At 36.8% G+C, this 20,226-nt stretch overlaps 1 protein-coding gene across 1 annotated transcript in view; it reads right to left on the reverse strand.

The window, feature by feature from the left end:
* Nucleotides 1-20,226, reverse strand: part of OXR1 (oxidation resistance 1) — a 452,205-nt gene that overhangs the window by 305,434 nt on the left and 126,545 nt on the right. The gene's annotated exons all lie outside the window — the stretch shown is intronic.

Below are 20,226 nucleotides of genomic sequence, written 5' to 3' on the forward strand. Positions count from 1 at the left end.
CCAATTTTGTTCCCCACCCCCACCCCGGGACATTTGGCAATGTATGGAGATATTTTTGGTAACACCTGGGGCAGGGAGGTGGGCAATGACACTGATATCACTGAGAAGAGGCCAGAGACGTTGCTAAATATCCTACAGTGCACAGCACACCCATTCTTGTGTGGTTGCCCCAAGATGCCAATAGTGCCTGGGTTGAGAAATTCTGCCCTCAGCTAATCCACTAGTGCATTTTTTTCTTCTGAACTACTAGCAACCCTGCCCGTGCTCCTCTTCAGTGGTTTCCCTCACCCACTAGGGGGCCCTTACAATCCATTCTCCAGGTAGTAGCCAGAAAGGTCATTAAAATATAGAAATATATAACATATATATAAAGACGCAGACGTAGAGAATGGACTTGAGGACACGGGGAGGGGGAAGGGTAAGCTGGGACGAAGTGAGAGAGTGGCATGGACATATATACACTACCAAATGTAAAATAGATAGCTAGTGGGAAGCAGCTGCATAGCACAGGGAGATCAGCTCGGTGCTTTGTGTCCACCTAGAGGGGTGGGATAGGGAGGGTGGGAGGGAGGGAGATGCAAGAGGGAAGAGATATGGGAACATATGTGTATGTATAGCTGATTCACTTTGTTATACAGCAGAAACTAACACAAAATTGTAAAGCAATTATACTCCAATAAAGATGTTAAAAAAAGATATAGCATATACATATTATATTATATATAATAAATGTTATATATTGTACTATTAATTATATTGAAGGATGGCAGAGTGGGCCACCCCCAGGTGTGCCATAGTGGTGTAGGGATGGTTTTGGGCTGGAGGCACTTTAGAAAGAGTTGATGCAAGAAGGATATTCCAATTTCCCCTTTTCTTCCCGAAAACAGGACATAAAAACTCCCGTGGGAAAGATCCCCTCCCCGTACCAAGAGAGAAAAGAAACATTCTTCAACCAGGAGTCAAAGCTGAGAGAATTCTGTGCAAACAGACCTTGTAAAAATCATTCTTATCTTCTCTTAGCCTCCCTGTATATTTCAGGTGCTTCTCCACAATCGCCTCTCTTTGTTCAAGCTGGTATAAAAGATTTAGGTTTTGCCACTTCTTTGGGTCTTCATTTCCTCACGAGGGCTCCCATGTCAGGTAAAACTTACAAGTTTTCTCCTGTTAATCTATCTGATGTCAGTTTATTTATTAGACCGAGCTGAAAAACTCTAAGAGGGGAGAGGTAAAATGGTGCCTTCCTTACAATATTATTATAATTAGTATGTCAATAATTGTTAATAATAATATAATAGGTATTATGTATGTCTAGTATAACACACACACACATAAATCTGCCATGCGACTCCCCTGCTAAACCTTTTCAGTGGCTTCCTAGAATACCTAGGAATTCCTAGCTTAAAATCCAGCTCCTTACCAAGCCTCCAAGGCGCCTAGCTGTCCCACCAACCGTATTTTCTGCCCCTCTCTCCCTCACTTCCTCAGTCACACGGACCTCTACAGTCTTCACACACAGCAAACTTGCTCTCACTTGCTGTTCCTTTGACTACAGAGTCTTTCACTGGATGTCTGCATAATTGATGCCTCATGCAGCTCTTAGCTCAACTGTTACCACCTCAGAGGTGCCCCCAGGACACCAGAGCTAAGGCAATTTTGACCCCCTCTCTGTCCCCCAGATGCACTCACTTTCAATCACACTGCCCTGTGTTATGGGCTTCACGGCACGAGTCAGTTCATAGTGGGGCATCATCTCATTTAAGTATGAGTTTCCTTGTTTATTATCTCTCCTACTACTAGTAAGCTCAAAGGAGTAAAGACCTCAAGTATTTCATCCATAATTGTATCCTGAGTATCTGGAATAGCACCTGACTCCTAGTAGGCCCTCAATAAATAACTGCTAAATGAATACATTATATTTCCCGAATCCAACTTTTTTTCCAGGTTTATTGAGGTGTAATTGCCATTCAACCCTAACACTAGTTACTTGATAATTTTTCTTAGCACAGATAAACTTTTTAAAATGTTGACATTTAGATTAACTTCTCTCCAAATTGTTACAAATTACAAATTAAGTAAATTGAACTCAGCTTTTTTTCCTTTCTGGAATTATTTAACAAGGAGCAAGGCAAAATGATCACCCCCAAAAAGCAATTTTTTCTTATCTGTTTTAGTTGCATTCATAGCTTCACAGTCAAAATGTATGAAATCCAGTAAAATATGCTGTTTCAAAGCATATTGAAAGCTCCAGTTCTTTTGGAAATTGTCTGTATTATATCTTAGTATTAAAGCTCTTAATGAGTTTTTCGGTGTTTTTTCTCATCACCTCTTCAGTTTAACAAAGTTCACAATTTTGTAACAAAATTGGCTTTTTTTTAACTTTAGCAAGCAAAATGCAAAACTCTCTGAATAGTTTCTCTCTGATTTAGTGGAATATTAGCATTGCTTAAACTACTGGGAACATAGTAATTCAAATGATCATATTGCTATATATATATATATATATACACACACACACACAAACATGCAGGCACATAACATCAAAATGAAATAATTTTATCAGAGGCAACATTATATTCTAGTTTTAACAGCAGAACATATACATCATTAGGGCACGATGTCAGAAATTATGAGATTTAAAAGGTAAATAGAATATTAAACTTGTTCTTTAAAAAAAAGTTTTGTGACATTGTTTTTCTCCCCACTCCTAAAATGACTTTTACGTTTGCACAGGGACATTTGGTGGATGACAGACGAATCCTGTAAGCAAAAAACTAATTTCTGTGCAATTACTTTTATAGATGAATTTAACTGCTAGGTGAAAAAACTCAGAAATGTTTATTCTGTTATGCACCTACAAGGAAAAACAAACAAGAAAAGTATATTTTAAAAAATGTTTCTTTCAGCATTGTTTAGAAAAGTGAAAACTAAAAGTAATCACAATCTAAAAAGAGGGGAATAGATAAATAAAATGTATGGAATAACATACCACAGTTAAAATGATTGGACTAGATAGATGGATGGAATATAGTGTTCTGTGTATATAAATTATATGTATTATATATATAATTTATATATAAATATATATGTAAATTATATATATATAAATTATATATAAATATATATAATTTATATATATATATAAATACATATATATTATATACACAGAACACTATATTCCTATATTTCTTCATTCAACACATTTTGGGGGCACCTACTTTATGTCTGCCATTATTCTAAGCCCAAAAAAGATGAAATCAAAGAAGGTCCCTGACCTTACAAAAGCTTATAATCTACTGAAGGAATAGACAGCAAAAACGGATAAATGCATGCATATATACATACATACATACATGTGCAAATTCTGTCAGGTCGTGGTACATTTTATGGAGAAAAATAAAACCTGGTAAGAGACCATGAGGGCAATTCAACTATAGATTGAATGGTCTCCCCACCTCATCAGGAGATGACTTTTGGACAAAACCTGAACACAGGCAGTGATCTGATGGAGCCTCAAGAGACAGGCCTGTGGGAAGGGCCATCCAGAGTGAAGGACGAGCAAACGCAAAAGCCCAGAGATGGAAATGTGCTTGACGTGCTCCCTCAACAGCAAGGAGGCCAGTGCTCCTGCAGCATGGGGGGCAAGGCTGAGAGCGGGAGGCCTGGAGGCTGGAGGGCGGATCGTACAGGGCCTTGGTGAACAGGGCAAGGACTACGGATTTTATTCCAGTGGCAGTGGAGCCCCCATGGGCTAGGAGAAGGGAAGTTACATGATCTGATGTATGCTTTTGAAGGATCAGTCTAGCTGCTAGGTGAAGAAGAGATGGAGTATGTCGGGATGACACTGTGAGAGAGAAAGCAAAGAGCAGTTAGGAAGATGCTGCAGCAGCCCTGATAAAGGATGACAGGAGGCGGACTAGGTAAGTAGCAGGAACAGGTGAATGGGGCTTGGGACTCTGATATACTTTATTTTGAAGGCAGAGCCGAGCAGGTATATTGTTTGTGCACACAATGATATATAGTAAAAGCATAAGAACTTATGTGTTGAATAGTGATAGTATTGCCTCTAGGAGAGGAGAAAGGCGAATAGGAAAACATAGGCAGGTTCAACTTTCTCTCTAATATTTTATTTCCTTTACAGAAAAAGAAAACTCTGATGTGAACATGGTATAATCTGAACATTTGTTAATTCCTGGTTTAGGGTACCCAGATATTTACTATATTATCTTTATAATATTCTGGCTTTCATATTTTTCCAGAAGAATTACATTCTATACAGAAAGAGTAATATCTATGCCTTTTTTTCACTGTGAATCATTGATTCATTCCTTTAGTCAACAAATATTCCTTGAGCACCTACTCATGCCAGACTCTAGTTGCAGGTGCTATGGAAGCTATAAAGTACAAAACAAAGTCCTCGTGAAGTTTATATTCTGGGGAAGAATGCAGACAGTTGAAGAAACAGATATATAATATTAGGCCATCTTGGATCATGGCAAATGAATAAAAATGAAGCATGATGGCAGAGTTATTTTAAATTGGTTCTAGCTTTGTTTTCTTATAAGAGAAATCTAACTCATTCAGTTTTATTCCTGTGGTTATAAATCATAAATTTAATGAAACATAACAGGAACACAGGCAGCTGACGTTTACAGGGAGGTTAAGAGCACAGACTTTAGAGTCAGAACCCCTGTGTTAGAAGTTGGTAAGTGTTCCACTTATCTGCTCTGGATTAAAACAACAATTTATCACCATCATCACCTTATTATTATTTTGTGGGTCAGGAATTTGGTCTGGGTGGAGTGTGGACAGCTTATCTCTGTTTCATGATACTGGAATTTTAGCAGGGATGGCTCAGAAGTCTGGGGCTGAAACAACTGTAGGCTGGTTTAGCATATCTTGGGCTTCCTTATAATATGGTGGCTCCAGCTGGACTGCTATGTCAGCTCAGGGCTCCAAGAACAACTATCCTTGAAGTTGTGGGCAGAAGCTGCAAAGTTTCTTATGACCTAGCCTCAGAAGTCCTAGAACATCACTTGTGTCACATACTATTGGTCAAGCAAGTCACTGAAGCCAGCCCAAACTAAAGAGAAAGGAATTAAACTCCACCTGGCAATGGGAGGAGTAGCAAGGAATTTAATCTACCACAGCGAATTACTTTATTTAGAGATGCATTAATTAACTCTCTAAAAAAATGGAGCAATAATGTCTGTCTCAGAGAGTTGTAAGGATAGCAAATAATTTGTAGAAACTGTCTACAGCAATGCAGGGTTTAGGGACACCAACCCTCTGTGCAGTCAAAAATCTGTTTATAACTTATAGTCTGCCCTCCGTATCCATGGTTCCTCTGTATCTGCGGTTCCACATCCATGGATTCAACCAACCACCTGTATACTGTAGCAATGTAGTAATTACTATTGAATTACTAAGTGAATTCTTGATTCTTAGGCTTATAAAATCAATAAACTTTCAATAAATCAGTAAATAAATCAATAAATACTTTCTTCCTGAGGCAGCTGTTAAAACCAAGGTATTTTGAACATAGTAATAAATGTTCCTTTACTTAGCTCTGAATTGAAGTCAGATAGGTAAAGAGCACAATCTACATTTGAAGAAAGTATGGGATAAACATAACTTTCATTCCCATCTGTGCTGTATACAATTGTATTTTTTAAATGCTAACTAACTTCATCCCATCGGTTCCCTTTTAAGACTAAGCAAACTAAATTGGTCCATTGGTTTATATAACACATAAAGTTCCTTTCAATTCTTTGCAATAGGCCTTTGGATGTTTGAAAAATACATTCATTTTATAAGGGATTATGACTTAAGGAAAAATGCTTAAAGAAAACAAAAGATACCAACCTATTATGTAAATGAAATCACTAAAGTTCTATCCACACACATAGAAGAGGCTACAGAAATCCTTCTATGCTTAGTTTCCATTTTAAGGGAACATAAATCTCTATAACCATCAATTCAAAGAGAGACATTATTACAGAAATTATATTACATTACATTATTACATTATTACAGAAATATTACAGGAAAATATTTACACTGAACATGCATAAGCTTTAAATATACTGAATAAAATACTGGAAGACATTCACAAACTTACCTACATTTCACAATTATATTTTCTTAGCAAAACTGAGAAGTCCAAAGCAGTCTGGAAAAAACTCAACCAGATAGAAAACATATATATATAATCTCATAGTCCTCCAAAAATGGGAGATATATTGATCTCTATCATAGATTGTTTGATAAAGTAATTATTTCTTAAACCTCTACTATGTGCCAGATGTTCTGCTGAGATTTAAAGATAATTAGAAGAAATTCTTAATTCTAGAGAAGCTCATAGTCTTGGGCAGGTAGCCTTGCCTCCACCATTGAGGGATAGAGGGTGGAGATTTAGGCTAGGGGCCAATTTTTATCTAAGGGCAGCCATTATTAACGAATCTCCAGCAGGGAACAAACATGAGCAGAAACAGATCATAGAAAGATCACACAATAAGTGAAGAAAACAGATTGTGAGCCCAGGGCTGAGTGACTGACAGTCCTCACTGCATCCTACCGTGGAGAACTTTGGCTTGTTGTCAATTCAGATTGATCTGAATCCTGACTCTGCCACACAGTGGTTATAAAGCTGTAGACAAGTACCTTAATTGCTCCAAGCCTCAAGTTCCTATTTTGTAAAAGGAGGTTTTAAATAGCTGCTCATGGTTGAGAGGATAAGTATTCATTTTGGGAGGGGGGGTCTTCCAGGGTGACCCATGGGCACATACAGCACCAAACCATGCCTCCCACACATCCCATAACCATGAGATGCCTACATATGTTGACATTTGAATTTCTAACTCTAATATCTTTATTTCCTTAGTAACATGCTAAGTTGTTTTCAATACTTCAAAGACCACTTACATTAGTCAGTTTTCCTTAAATGCAACACTCTGTTCTCATCATCACTCCAAGACATCAAAGTGCTAGTCCTATACTCTACAGTACTAAACAGTCTTGAAGCCAAAGTCTTGTGTCATCTACAATTTGTCACCTAGATTTTTGAAAAAGATACTGACTACTCCAGGCCCATAATTGTGGCATTCCATAGGACATGGAATTCCATAGGATAAGTAGCTAAATGTCTGCTATGGCAAAATTGTAGACCAGTACACTCCATATCCTTTCCAACCTTCTCCTCTTTTTGCTTTCTCTGCAGTAGATGCTGGTAAGAGAAATATGTGGACTCCCAACCTCTATGGCAGGAGGGGTGGTCATGTGACAAGTTCTAGCCAGTTAGAGGTGGGTGAAAGTCTTGGGGATAATGCAGAAGGGCCTCCTAAAATGAAGGCCTAACCTTCTACCCAACATCCTTCTTTCTGTGTTGAATACAGATGACATGCCTTGGGGTACAGCCATCTTGTGACCATGAGGATGAAAGGGCTGTGAATGTAGGGCTGATGAGGCAGAACACTGAAGGAGCTCATTTCCTTAATAACGCCTGTAAGCACCCACATTATCCCTGCATTTCCTAGTTCCAGATTTCTTCTTACATGAGAAATAGACCTAGTGCTTATTCAAGTCATCATTTATAGCTGTGCTCTTCAATATGGTAGCCCCTGGCCACATGTGGCTTTAAAATTTTAATAAATTAAAATTAAATAAGATAACAAATTTGGTTCCACAGTACTGGACAGTGCAATTATAGAACATTTCCATCATCACAGAAATTTCTACTTAAATAGCACTGGAGAAGATGTTGCTATTTGTAGCCAAATATACTGTAAATGTTACGGATGCTAATATTTTCATCACTAAGCTAAGAGCAGAAACATTTCAGTCCCTGTCTCTCAGCTAAGCCCACATGCCGCCAGGTATTTGATTGTTTATTCCATATTGAAATATCACACATTGATTTATCACTAGCCTTTCATCCAAGAGATTTCTCACACTTCTTAGAGGATTAGATTGGTCTGTCAGAACATATTCTTCACATGTCTCCAAATAATCAAGTACTCTCCCTAGAGATAATGGCAGAATTAAGAAAATTAATATTCTTGTGCTAATATGTCAGGAAGAGAGGAAAGCCACAATAATGTCACAATAACAGCATTTGCCAAGTTGAAGCAATTGACCTCAATATATGGCTATCTCTCCAGTGGTAGCTCTTGGCCCTTTCAGAATATAGCAGTCTCTTTTATTATCTTAAAAAGTATTACAGAACGAGCGCTAAATCTGAGACCACAGAGTTACCCATAGCTGCAAGCGTGACTGTTTGAAGCTGTGTCCTGCAGTCTTTGATTGGGCTTCAATAAATATAATCACGAATCAGTCTACCAAACATAGAGGCATATCACAGAATTCAAATCAATGGGAAGAATACCTGATGAGGCAATTTCTTACAATTTTAACTTTGTTATAGCAAAAGAGGGGCAGATGATAAAAATTTCAAAAATATTTCTGACAAATTTCCTAAAGTATTAATTCCAATTTCAGCTTATTTATTTACTTGTAAGTCACAAAACGGTGATTATAATAATAGTATCTAATATTTATTTAGTATTTACTATGAGCCATGCAGTACTGCAAGTAATGTTCATAAACTTTAATCCTCGCAAATGTACTCTGAGATAGGTACTGTTATCATCCTAATTTTATAGATAAAGAGACTAAGGCCCAAAGAGTTTTTAAAAACTTGCCCAAGGTCATGCAACTGAGTAAATGGTGAAACTCAAATTCAGACCCACAAAAATCTGTCTCCAGGGTCTTCCTCTTAGTCACTATATTCTTTTAAATTGATCAATTTCCTACAGAAATAAATCAAGAATTATTCAGTGACGTTACGAAGAGAATATCACTTTTCATCCAGGTACTGAGATCCTCCAGAAGAAGTCTAAGACCACACTGAAATTTTTCTCCATCACTTATACCCCTTCTTCTTGAAGAACAAAAAACAGCAATTATTATGATTATTTTGGGCCATGCCACGCCACTTGTGGGATCTCAGTTCCCTGACCGGGTATTGAACCCAGGCCACGGCAGTGAAAGCCTGGGATCCTAGCCTCCAGGCCACCAGGGAACTCCCCAGAAAACAACAATTATGAAAAGGAATATTTTCTAACACATAAAGTTACTTTAGATTGAGGCATGATCTTCAATTATTTTAAAAGTGTATAAAAGAAGACATATAAAAGAAGAAAAGTAGAATAGATTTGCCAGAAATTAGAGGTCTGTAGAATCTGTGTAGCAATTTAAAAAATAATATCCTCAGTATTCTGTAATGACCTATATGGGAAAAGAATCTAAAAAAGAGTGGATATATGCATATGTATAACTGATACACTTTGCTGTACAGCAGAAACTAATGCAACATTGTAAATCAACGATACTCTAATAAAAATTTTAAAAAATAATAATAATATCAAAAAGCTACTGAACGCTTAAAGTGCCAGGCCTTATTCTGAGCATCTCGGTTGCAACACCACACTTTATCCTCACAACATCCTAGTGAGGGAGGTGTTATTGTCCCATGTAAGAGGTGAAGCAGCTGAGTCACAGAGATGGTCAGGCAGATAGTAGGCGGCAGTTCCAGGCAACTGGCTCCACAGTTGAACTTTCAGGCCTTTTGTGGTCTGGCCCTTGACCTCTTTGCTTTGATTTAATCCACTAAATAAACAACTGTTCAGGTGAGCTAAATTAGCATAACAGAGGCTTAGAAGGTAAACTTAATTTAGAAGCATCTTGATAATAACTAATTTACCTGCCAGAATTTAGGCAATTTATTCTCTCAAATTGCTTCGGGAGTTTATCCTAGCCATAGTTCCAGAAATATAGAAATAGCTCCTTAAATAAAGCCCAGTCACTTAATTTGAATGACGGTTTCAAAACTGAACACCTAAAATTGCTTTACCAATAAAGTAAGGATGGTCAAAAGGATACTTGATAACTATGCTTTAGGAGGGACCTTAAATCTGAGGGTACTCATCGGGTGCACTTTGAAGGTGGCATATATCGTTTTGAAAGACTGAGTCTACAGTGATAAGGGCCATGGTCCCTCTTGAAATGTTTTGCTTTGTTAATTTTTATTCAACTAGATGCTAATCTAATCAATTATAATAAGAAATCACACTCCCACAGGGCCCGACTACTTATTGATTCCTTGTGGGGGGAAATAACAATGAAACAGTGGAAACACAATCAGGGTTGGGTCAATAATATGACTAACGGGGTTTTGAGCTCTGAAAGTCAGAGGCTTCTAGAACCCTAGGGAAATGCTGGATATTTATGCTAACCAGTCAGGGGGAACCTCTCTCCTGGGCAATACCAAGAGCCATTTTGACCCCCTCTGTAGGCACCATTTAGATCACTCACCTCTTAAAAGATCTCTATAATATTAAAAACCCATTAATATTAAGTGCTTTACAGTGTAATGATTAAGAATAAAATTAAGAATATAGAGTGTAGAACTTGGTGTCAGAAAGAAACGATTTCAAGTTCTGATTCTTCTGACACTGATTGATTGTGACCTTGGGCAAGTTACTTAGCCTTTCTAAATCTTTTATTAATCTGTAAACATAGCTACCTCACTGAGCTGTGAGCACTAAATGAATGCTCTAATGTGGCACAAAATGAGTGCTCCAACAATGGTAGTTAATCCCCATAAGGGTGAATACGCACTCCGAGAATCCATCAGCTTTTATATTTGAAATCATACAGGTGGAAAACACACGGTAAATCGTAAAATGTGACTTAAAATGAGCATATTATTACTATTTATCTTTTTACTATTTTATAATGTTTTATTTTATTTATTTATTTATTTTTGGCAGCTCCACACGGCATGCGGGATCCTAGTTCCCCGACCAGGGATGGGACGCACGCCCCCTGCAGTGGAAGCGCAGAGTCTCAACCACTGGACCGCCAGGGAATTCCTATAATGCTTTAACTTAAATAAGCAAATGTTTTTGTAAGACAATAACAGAATCTGGGACATTTATAAGTTCCCTCAAAAACAGATACAACCTTGCCATTCAGAATTAACTTCTTTTTTCATTGAAGAGAGGTGTCCTCATTTTTTTTCTACTTTGGGGGGTACTTGTTCTTTAAATAATATATGTGTGTGATATACATTACAGGATACAGACTTCTACTGTGTATTTTTTGAGGAATTATCAATTTCTAACTTAAATGATAGAATTTTATCACATTTCCCCTTTAGTTTTAGACCAACGCTTCATGAAAAGAGGCTTAACTTTCCATATGCGAAACAAGTGAGTACATAATTACAACAGTCACAATTACACTTTTCCTGCTTCCTTAGAGCTGAGACTACCCAAGACATTAATGACGAAACCCTTTGGAAATACAATCTTAAAATTTAACTTCAACTTCCAATGAGCTGAATTACAAAAACGAAACATCTATAACCTCTATGGCCAGAAAACTACCCTAAACACTGAAATAATTAGAAGACTGAGGTATATTTGGCACTGGCTACTCTTACAGCTATCTAGAAATTATCAGTCCATTTGCATGTATTAAACAGAAAAGAGACTTTGTGTTGATGCTGTAGATTGACAGCATTGATGGCCCCACCTCTCATACCCATGCCTTTTACTCTTTAATTGTGTATTGCCTTCCCAATCTGATGCTGAGCCCGATCAGCATTTGCTTTAGCCAGTGAGACAGAAGCAAAACTGACGGAAGCAGAGGCTTGAAAAAGCATTTGGTCATTTGGTCATTTGCTTCCAATCTTGCTTCTCTGAGATCATGGTGAGAACACGCCCAGTCTCGCCTTCTGAAGGAATATAATAGACAAGCACGTGGAAGGGAGCCCAGGTGTCCCAGCTGAGGCAATCCTAGCGCAGTCCATAGCTAGACACGTGAGGGAACCCAGCCAAGATCAGCAAAACCGCCTCCCCAACCTACAGCTAACCACAGACACAGAGTGAGCCCAGCTGAGCCCAGAAGAACCATCCAGCTGACCTACAGACACAGGAATAATGATAAATGCTTATTGTTTTAAACTACTATGTTTGGGGGCAGGTTGTTACTTGGTATTGTTTTGGTGATAGATAACTGATATACCTGTAAATTAGTAAAATGTCTTCCAATTTTAGCTTCCTATTATACAACTCAGAATTATTTAAAGAGGTCTAAGGAAGAGCAGACTTCTATAATAATGTTCTCCTAAGTGTGTATGTTTGTGTGCGTGGGGGGGGTGGCACACACCCAGATGTTCCACAGAATCATCTGTTTGGGAAGGGTACGAAAGATGCTAAAATTTCTATTTGTGTTAAGAACTCTATTTGGGGAATATGTTTTATCATGTACAGAGTATATTATTATCATAGCTCATATATATAATTTATTAATAAATATATGCATATGTATTGGAGGCACTTTTTTTTTGGTATGACTTGAATAATATATATATATTTTTTATACAGCAGGTTCTTATTAGTCATCCATTTTATACACATCAGTGTACACATGTCAACTCCAATCTCCCAATTCATCACACCACCACCACCACCACCACCCCGCCGCTTTCCCCGCTTGGTGTGGAGGCACATATTTTATCAATAGGTATGCACCCTCAAAAAGGTTCAGAGGCCACTGATCTTGACTGTTTACATTTGGTAATTTTCTTATCTAGCGTGAGCTTCCATGGTGGGTCATCTCTTCAGAAACAAAATGAAGGCACATTCATTGGCTAGGTGTCACTCTTCTCTTCTGAATATGATGCAATTTTAAGTATTTTTTTAAATTATTAGTATTCTACTGAAGGAAAATGAAAAATAAGGGTAGTGACTGTATAGTGGTTTCTTTTTTGAACATATGGTCAGTGTATAGAACAGCTGCAGGGGAAAACACAACACAGTCTCTTTAGCTTGAGACCATTCCTCAAATAGTAACATTTTAATTTGCCATACCAATTTAGTGTGATATCATATTAATATTTTGGATATAAAATATTTTCAGATATAAGGTATTTTAGATGTAAAATTTAGATATATAATAGTTTAACTACAAAATATTAACAAGAAGACAATTATTTTAATGAGTATAAAGATTTAGGAGTTTTGATTTCATAAGAGATTGCACATATTAATGGTTTACAGTGATTTTAAAATACAGCTAATTTAGCTAATCACATAAACCCCCAAATAACTCCTTTATTGGAACTAATATTACAAATATATCTATTAGTAAACTAGTAAGGAATGATGTATTTATTTCTCAGATATAAGGAAATTTATAAAAAAGATATATTCTTCATGACTTCAGAGAGTAAAGATAAATGTTAGAACGTAAATTCTACAAATTAACAAAAAAAGATGTATGACCTTCAATTCATGACCTATTTTACAATGTTCTATATCTTTAAAAGGAGAGTAATTTAAAACTGTCAGCTTTGCTTCAGTATGGCTTTCTTATATATTAAATTCTCATAATGCTACCACACGTATTTTTCTTTTCCTCTTAGATCATTCTGCCAAATTCATACATTCATATTTAAAGGTATTTTTAAAACACAAGTGATTTTCCTCCCCTTCACATAAAAATGCTTTCCTTCTTTTCTGCCCCAGAGAGTTAAATATTCTGGGCTACCGATTTTCCTGAGAGCTCAGTTTTAAACCTTTAAAAGAAGGTTGGAATAGTCTGTATGTGTTTATTCAGGTTGAGTCGTATTCTTTCTGAAAAAGAAAATAGCTTAAGTGTAAAGTCTGATTTGCATATTGAGTTCCATAGTGTTTTGAGTTATATCTAATTCCATAAAATGAAATAAATCTGCCACTCTACACTACTGCAGTTGGACTGGCAAATAAAAGGTCCAAATTATTAAGAAAATCCATTGAATTATTGCCCAAATAAGAAACAAAGAACCAGAGGGCAGCGAAGAGATTGCCCCCAACAATACAGCAATCCGGACAGATGCAAAGCTGAGGGGTGCAGTGCCCCAGCCTGTCCTGAAGGGGGACCCTCTGCAGCCCCCCCACCAAGGAGTGGGACATAATGCAGCAGAACAAGTCTCCTCACAGACTACGTGGATTTCAGCTTTTCATGCCTTTAGCCAAATAACGAGCTCATCTGTCACCTACTTAGCTTTTGAACTAACAGGCTATTGACTGGATCCACGCTCTAGGGACAATACTCACCATGTGACCACAATCAAGCCAATCAATACACCACTCGGCTCTTCAAAGTTCCCTTTCTGCAAATAGAGGATAAGAAATAGCCTGCAACCTATCTAAGTGTGTGCTATTTTGCAACCTGCTTTTTGCGCAGTTGTTGTGGACACCTATTCCTCTTCCATAAATAAACAGATTAATAGCACAATTTTCGATGGCTGCTGCGTTGTGCTCCATGGCAAGGATACACTGTTTTATTCTGAAAAACAAGCCACCAACAAACAACAGAAGGGAAGTTTAGCACCATTTCAAAATATCCGACATTTTGTTATGAACAAAGGATCAGGAGATGACAGAGACATTACAAGAGAGAAGGACATGGAATATAGAGAAAGATGGTGTGAAGAGATGAACACATTAGTATATTTTCAAATGAATCTTGTATGTCATATATATATATATACTGAGTAGTCCATTTACAAAATGAAATAAACATCAAAGATTACAAAATCCCAAATTTGCATCATTTATTCACAGCCACAAATGAACCTCCTCCCCATTGATTTACTGTCTTTTCTTTTTAACTTCCTTGTAATCACATTCTGTAAGCTGCCATTTTTGTCAAAAGTTAAAATTTAAGGTGTTCCTTTACTAAGCTGGCCACTTGATGCTGAGTGGACAGCTGGACCCACCAGAGACGGCCGCAGCTAGAGTGAAGCAGCCCTTTTCGCAAAGCCCTCTGTCTCCGTCATCCCTGGTCACTTCATGCCTAGGAGTGATAAAGCCCCCTCTCACCACCACTGTCCCTAGTCCCTGGAGGTTACTGTGCTCTCCCTAGTGGCTCCCTACATGCTGGTGAACCCTTTGTAAGTCATCCCTTTATTAAAGTCTTCTCAAATTACACACTCTGAGCGTGCCATTGTTTCTAGACAACACCCTGACTAAACCATACGTATTCCATAGGTATAAAGACACTACAGTAATACTAATGCTATACGGTAATAGTTGGAACTCCTCGTGGTTCCTTTTTTTTACATCAAATTTTTTACATCACAAAATTTGGCTGACGAGGAAACTTAAAAATTTCTTCTGTAAACAGTAATAGTCTTATAGATAGCAGCTCTATGTATTATATTAGGAAGAGACAATTTGATAACTGAGTTCATTGTCCTCAAAGACACATTCGAAATTTACTGAGACTATTAGGTGTTTTCCAATCATGCTTTAAACAAAAGAATTTCCTCGGCCTCACAGAGTGAAGTGAGAAAGAATTAGTTAGAAAAGAATTGTATCTGAGAGTAAAGACTATACATAACATATTGTAGTAAACCTTGCTCAGATCTGAGTGATAAGTCCATAATTTTAAGTAGTACACATTCTCTCTTATTTTTACAGGTTGTCTTACTTGCACAATCATGTCATGTTTACATAACAGTAGAGTTTCAACAGCTAACACTATTGGAATATTTAATATCTGACAGCTACCATGTTAGGTATATTATATAAATTACTGTATAATTCTCCAATGACTTTATGACATAGGTATACTATTAACATCATTTTTTTTCAAATGAGGTCACATAGCTGGTATAAGACAAAGGTGAAACTTGACAGTTTTAAACACTGTTAAGTATAAGACACTAAAAATGATTCATTCAGCACACAGAAATATATTTGATGCGTACTATTCCTATTAGTCTTTTTATAACACTCTTCCTTCCTATGCATCAACCTTGTTTCTTTGTAATGTTAATTAACATTCTAAGTTAAAAGAAAACTGGATAAACCCTAAGTCAAGGCCCCTTCCAAGTCTTACCAGCCACAAATGGCTAAGCCACCCAATAAAGCAAAATCTTCAAAGCTGCTACTTTGAGTTTAAATCTGGAGATAAGAAATGGCTAAATAAGTGGCACTTTGGCCCAAGTGGTAAATAGTACTTAAAAAATAGTAGACCACAAAAATTAGGCTTCAAGAGAATGTTGGCCAGATTTATGCATTGCTACCAGCCCTGATGTACTTCATGCTTTGGGTCTTTGCCACAATTACAAGAGAGAACACTTCATAATACACACCCATAATACATATTGAGTTCTTATATTTGCCATGTGGTCACTTTGCATTAGCTCACTGAAAGTTCACAGCGACCTTAGAAGTAGGTACTATTATTATTATTCTTACATAGATACTAGAACTCTAATTCCGTATGTGTTCTAAATGTGCCTATAAAGTCAAAAATGACAAAATCGTGCCATTTCAAACCAAACAACCATTTCTTCTTTAAAAGAAATGGCAATGGGTAGCCACAGTAATTGACTTCCTTAGAATTAGCACCCAATTACTTTTAAATTGTAGCTTCGAATTACGACATAGAAGTCTTAGTGATTGAGTGACCTGATTTTGGGTGTTACCAAAAATACCTTCAGGATCTGGCTCCAGCTTTTCCGATTTCCTCTCCTCCCATGGTCATACTACGTTAGCAGCAATGTCACCCCACCAGGCCCATGTTTCACACTCAGGCCCATGTACGTTCTAACTCTCTCCTGCTTTCTCATCCTTATGCCTCCCCTTTTTAAATTGTATTAAAACTCAGATAAAACGTCATCCCCTCTAGTAAGCCATTCCCTTACCCCAAGGTTGTTTCTACACTATACCTACAGCAATCACAACACTTACAGATTATATTGTAATCATCTGATCATTTGTCTGCAAGTTTTTAAAGAGAGGGGACTGTATTCTGTTTATCTGCCAAAGTACTTAGGAGCGTCTCAAAATCTGTTGAGTGAATGAAAGCCCAGGCAAGACTGTCCTAAGATAGGAAAGCTTCAACAGTATGGGGATAATTATTTGAAGATATACGATGAGCCAGGTGCCATGCTTTGCACCAAATGTATAAATATGTTGTCCTCCAGAGACACACAATCTAGTGAGGGGAAAAAGGGCAAAAAACTCACCATAATATAATATATAAAATTACATAAGTTCAAAATAATATTGCATTGCTGACAAGGGAGCAAAACTTTCTCACTATTAAGGGTGAGAGTAATCACCATAATGTATTAAAGAGAAAGTGTTTTATAAGAAACTTAATTATGCAACTTTTTTTGCCAGGAGTTATTCCACAGAAGGAAGCAATATGATAAACATCTAGTCCTTTCTCTACATACTCATATGCATGGTCTCTCTCACTCTCACCCCCTTGCTCTCACATGCATGCACGCAAGCATGCACACACACACAACACACAAATACACACACACACAAAACACATTAAAAGCCTCTTAACCAAAAGATAAAGGAAACTTTACCTTACGTAAAGATTCTTACGTAGTCTACTCTCTAAATAAAAAAAAAAAAATTATCCTGGTTGCTAGAACTGAAATTTGAATATTGTCTTCTAGTCAACATCAGCTGTTAATTCAAACTGCAGATAACATAATGATGCCTTCCCTTTTGGCAAAGCGTGTGAATACCAATAAAAGATGGCAAAGCATTATTATAAGTAATAAGACAGATGGCAATAGATTTTAGGCCTGCTGAAAAGCCATAAAAATACACTGAATATTGACAAGGAAGAGAGGTTTCAAAAATGGTGAAAAGTAAATCATGGTCCTGTTAAGGCATTTTAACAGTGTGCCACTGTGGTGTCACATAAAAACAGGAGACTCCGAGGAGACATGTCACCTGTCACTTCAGATATTTGTTTACAATTCTAGGAGTTCATACTCCATTATAAAGGATGACTCAGATTAAATTCAGGCCATCATCCCTCACAGTAATTAGTTTGCTAATTCTGCAGCACAGCTTTTGGCTTCTGCTCAGCAGTTGGCCTACGGTTATAAACTGGACTATTTATTAAGCTTTATTAAGACTGCTGTCAGCTGTAATCATATTGCTCCTCCACACAAAACCTTCAGTGGCTCCCTGCTGCCTTCCTAATCAAGTCCATACTCCTTGTCTTGGCATTTCAAAGTCCTTTACAATATGTTGCTAACCTTCCTTTCCAGTCTGTATTTTCACCACTCCAAAGGTTGTTCTGGTCTGGTCCAACTAAACTTCTTGTTTCTCACACACCCTTTCTGATATCTATTCTTTACCCATGAGGTTCTGACCAGACTGCTCTTTCTGCTTCCCATTTTTAACATCCCATGCCCACCCATCCCTCTATATGACCACAGCTTTTCAAGCTTTCCTGATGTATCTCAAAAATACCCTGTCTATTAAAGAATGTAAGTGGTATAAGTGGGAAAAGTGTCACATTTGAATGAGATAGATTGGATTCTGAATTCTAATTTTTTTCTACTTGCTGATGAGCTTGAGGAGGTTAAATGAGATCCCACATGTAACAATCCTGTTATAGTGTCTGGCACATGGTAGAAAATCTATATATACTGGCTTTCCTTTCCCTGATTTCTCCAATTCAGTATGGTCTCTTCTCTCTTTGAATTACATATGACAGAAAACACTCCAACTGTGTCACCTGGGAGTTGTTCATGATCTCTTAGCTCTTATCACATAGGAAATATGTGCCTTGTCATCAGTGATAAATCACTGATGGCACATTTACAAATCAAAGCCCATCAATTCCAGAAAACAAAGTCCCAAATATCATAAATCAGTTTGTCAAATTCAGAAATTTAACATAGCCTCTTAACTCCTTGTTTAGAAAAAAAATATTATTGGTTAAGAAAAAAAAAAAGCACTGTGCAGTTCTAACAACAAAATAATTACAAGATATTCAACCAAAAATAGATACAGCATTAGCTATAGTTTCATCCTATTCTGTTACTTACAATCTGCTAACCACTGTGTACGCAGTGAGAACTGGGTCTACTTTGAAAACTAGAAAACATCTAATTAAGAATATTTTCTAGATAGCATGGAGTTATTGAATAAAACAAAAATAAAATCTAATTATCGACCCTTAACCAACCTGTTAAAACTCTTTTCAGTGTTACTGAAAATTTGTCTTGATTAGCTCTTAATTCAATTTAACAATGTCTGATAATCACTAACTATGTCTAGGAGACCGGAAAATTTTTAAGATTTTAGAGCTTAACCAGAAGCCCGATAGACACTGATGTCTTTCTACAATTATTAGTGCATACATTAATAAATCACAGTGAGTACTGGAAAGATATTTAAAGTAATTCTGAGAAGAGTGCTTAGAGAGTACAATAGGATTTCTGGGATCAGGTACCTGCATGTGCACTGAATACACGTTTTGGCCTAATATCAAATGACCATGTATTTAAAAGCAGTGTTAGGTCAAAGTCAAATCCAAAGCTAAACATTATCATAGAATGAAAATACTAAAAACAGGCTTTATATATGATGAAGACAATAGATCAGTAGCAACCCTAGAAAAATAAGGTATATATTAAAAAAAAAAGAAAACTAAATGAAGGCAAAGCTGAGCCTTGTCTAAAACAAATTTTTCCTTAGTTATTTGTCAAAAAATGTTCTAAGTCAGTCGTAGACAACCAAATGGATTCCCTGGCAAGCAATGAAAACTCATATGGTATTTATCAAGATTAGCTTTCAGAATAATGCAAGTTACCATCTATCACTGAATTTCTATAACATGTTGAGTGTAAGTATTCCCTTTATAGGGCAATACAAACAAATAGGATTAACAGAAGAGATAAATATGTATATCATCATCCTGTAATGAAATATATATATCTTTTTTAAAAGAAAATGATTTATCTGATAATATAAATAATACACATTTATTATAAAACTTTTAGAAAATTTAGGAAAACACCAAAATAAAAGAAAAATCACCCCATTACATATAAGAATTAAAGTTCAATCTACTAGTTAACTAATAAAAATAGAGGCTCACATTGCCTGACTTGATCATTAGCATAATTCTATTTCAGGACAGAATTTTAGGTCTAAGACCTCCTGACTCCTTGTGTACTTCACCTTGAAAATGATCATATTTGTTGAGGAACTTTCTGTGCCAAAATAAACTAGGTAATGGGAATTGATAAGAACACTTATGTAGGAATTGCTCATAGCCCAAAGGTCTGTTTGGTTTTAATGCTGTTAAGAGGCACACTGTTATGTGTGGTGACAATTTTAAAGAGGT

The sequence above is a fragment of the Balaenoptera borealis genome, assembly GCF_965194805.1.
Source record: "Balaenoptera borealis genome assembly, chromosome: 17".
Lineage (NCBI taxonomy): Eukaryota > Metazoa > Chordata > Mammalia > Artiodactyla > Balaenopteridae > Balaenoptera > Balaenoptera borealis.